We start from the raw sequence: 3,127 nt of genomic DNA, 5'->3' as shown, positions 1-3,127 counted from the left end.
TCGGTTCCTAGACTATTACCCTACTTAAACTAACGTATACTAAGAACGACACACACACCCATGCCCGAGGAAGGACTCAAACCTCTGGCGGGAGGGGTCGCGCGATCCGTGACACTGCGCCTCAAACCGAGCGGTGCTTGGAGGTTAGAAACAGGTAATGGGATAATAAAAATTGAAGAAAAAAAAAATAAAAGGGGATTGGCTGCAGTAATTTCAAGAAACCTTTATTCATCACAGTCGCAGTGATCCTCATTCATGATGGAAAAAGTTCCATTATGTCTCTTGGTATGGCCAAACGAGTACAGAAAAAATAATGTTTCCGCCCGGGATCGAACCGGGGACCTTCCGCGTGTTAGGCGGATGTGATAACCACTACACCACGGAAACAGCCAGTACCCGCATTCGGCAGTCTGTAATCTGACGGAGCTCCTATCTCTTACTGTCTTCAATCTTCTCTTCAATGTTATGTAACAGCTTGTCCTTCGCCATGATCCCCGAGCTACTCATAGTGCTCTGTTGCAGGTGTCCGAAACTACAGCAGATTGCCGTGACGATATTAAGCATAGATATAAACATACTGTCGTACGGGGATCAGGATATTTCCGAGTCACTGGTCCACCACATACTTTTATTAACCATATAGCCAGTTTCTGAATTGCATCAGTGTATTTTTCTCTACATTAATCACTAATTCCTAATCTTTCCCTCAGACTGTTTTCTCGGAATCAAGTGCAAAAATTCTGGTATTGCTATAATACTATCCGCCTGTCATCAATAAACAACAATTCAGGTAGCCTAGTAGCATCCATCCAACCGATGCTATGTTTATCACCGACATTTTCATGTGTTGATGTTACTGCAATATACTACAGTTACTTCTTTCAAACACCACGGTATGTCGTAGCATTAGGATTCAGAAAATGTAGCACTTGCTACATACTGTTACTGTAATTCAGTAACGTGATAAGAGGCCGTACGTACTGTCATTAATTAGCTGCTATATAGCAGTGTGGATTTACTAGATATTGCTGCTAATACGGAAGCAACAGCGAAAGGAAAACGAAAATATAGTACTCTGGCAGCACGTTAACTCTGCAAGAGACCGGAAATCTAGTTCTTTATGTTTTGCTAACTTTCCTAACTTCTGCTTAAGTTCCTAATAATGTGTAGATTTCCAACGCACTGGTAGTAAAGAAATAAGGTAAATATCAGAATACTGCACTGTAACTATATTGACACTCTGTACGGTGCTCGGCATTGCAAGTCTTACGTCGAATACTGCAAAGTAAAAGAACGTAGCTGTTTTACGAGTTTTGGAATAATCAACCGTGCGATTTCACAACGCTGTAACCCCACAGTACATGTTCATTATAGTGTACGTATGTCACCTCTTCATTCTATCATAGTATGACATTTTGTATTATTATAGTATTAATTTGGTGAAATGAACATACTAAGAGTTTTGATATCACTGCTTTACCAATAAACTGGAAAAAAACCCTAGCTTGTTGACGGATTGCGCACTGTGTACTATAAGTGCCCTTGCGAAACATAATTTGCGCATCGCCTCGGTAGCGCAGTAGGCAGCGCGTAAGTCTCATAATCTTAAGGTCGTGAGTTCGATCCTCACCCGGGGCATATCTTTTTTTTTTTCAATTACATATTTTCCTGCACCTGCCCTTCGTCTTACTTGTCTATCAAATATTTAACGGAAATCCCCTATACGTAGCTCAAAGGAGCTTCACAATTATGATGAAGAAGAGAAAGCAACCGTTTGTAAACTGCAAATTGAGGACTGTTTCTTTTATTTGGTATTTCCCTAATGGTAAGGCTTTACCCAACAGAAGTATCGTATTACGAACAGATACGAAACGGATGATCGACGGAATAAAAAAAACTGGCTGTCAAAGAAAGGACTCTGGACTGCAACGAAAGTTTCCAATAAGCGCAAAATTATTACTTAACGTGGGCTTCAATGGCCGTTACCGAATTTGGTGATGATTAAAAAATCTAATGCTAAAGTGTCAATCGTAAACTACACGGGGTTCTTAAAACAGAGCGGAGTTGAATACTCTAATGAAAATTAATTGGAGGTGTGCATGAGACTTGGCCAAGAAATGACATAATGGAATGTGCATGGATTGTACTAGAAAACATGCAGGATGCCTGTAGCTCAAGACTTTTATACATGGAAATATCTGGAGAAGGCCATTACCCGGCATTTTATATCCAATACTGATTACACATATGTGTATGTTTGTTGTAGCAAATACATTTCCTTAGAGTATTAGTAAGACGTCGATCACAAAATAAAACATTTACATTCTCCATCAACACACGAAGGAACCGTGAATTTATCTCCTAATAATTCTAACCATACATGAAACTAAATTACAATATTTTCGGCAGACGACTCTAAGGGATATGATTTCCGATTTGTTCCGCTAAGTATTTCGATACTTATGCCAGTCTCTAGTGGTTTCGAATGCCTTAGCACATCTTATAATCTAAAATCGAACTATAACGTGCAAAAATAAAACACACCGTCAAATATTGCCATTTATATACACGTTGTGTATGTGGTTCCTATCAGAGTGAAAATTGCTGTTGACGTAGGTTCAACTGTATAGGTTGGTTGGTTGGTTTGGGGGATTAAAGGGACCAGACTGCGACGGTGATCGGTCCCTTTTTCCAAAAAATTAAAACCGCCCAAAGAGAATAAAAACGAACAACAGGGAAGACGTCAGACGACACGGGACAAGAAAGACTCCGACAGAGATCAGACAAAACGAAATAAAATCACACAGTGTGACGGTGGTAGGCCGACCACAGGAACAAAAAAAAGGAAAAGCCAACCACCGAGAACACATTAAAAACGCAGTTGAAAACCGTAGGCGAAGGCCAGAATCAACACAAAACAATAAAATAAAACAAACACTCATATTAAATGATAAAAACCCCTTCCCGAATAAAACGTAAAACTAAGTCAGCCATAGCCGAGTCATCTGTTAAAAGGGCAGGGAGCGTGTCAGGCAGTGCGAACGACTGCCTGAACACAGCTAAAAGTGGACAGTCCAATAAAATGTGGACCGCTGTCAAAATGGAGCCGCAGCGACATAAAGGTGGG

The 3,127-nt window shown here is 40.3% G+C and overlaps 2 non-coding genes across 2 annotated transcripts; one reads left to right on the top strand and one right to left on the bottom strand.

Moving 5' to 3' along the window:
• Positions 1-314: 314 nt before the first annotated feature.
• On the bottom strand, positions 315-387 carry Trnav-aac (transfer RNA valine (anticodon AAC)). The gene has a single exon. It is a non-coding gene; the product is annotated as a tRNA-Val (tRNA).
• Positions 388-1,565: 1,178 nt separating this feature from the next.
• On the top strand, positions 1,566-1,638 carry Trnam-cau (transfer RNA methionine (anticodon CAU)). Its single transcript has one exon. It is a non-coding gene; the product is annotated as a tRNA-Met (tRNA).
• Positions 1,639-3,127: the final 1,489 nt, after the last annotated feature.

This window comes from Schistocerca nitens, chromosome 2, assembly GCF_023898315.1.
Source record: "Schistocerca nitens isolate TAMUIC-IGC-003100 chromosome 2, iqSchNite1.1, whole genome shotgun sequence".
NCBI classification, from domain to species: domain Eukaryota; kingdom Metazoa; phylum Arthropoda; class Insecta; order Orthoptera; family Acrididae; genus Schistocerca; species Schistocerca nitens.
The sequence above is the reverse complement of the archived record's forward strand: the minus strand, read 5'-3'. Positions and strand labels throughout refer to the sequence as shown.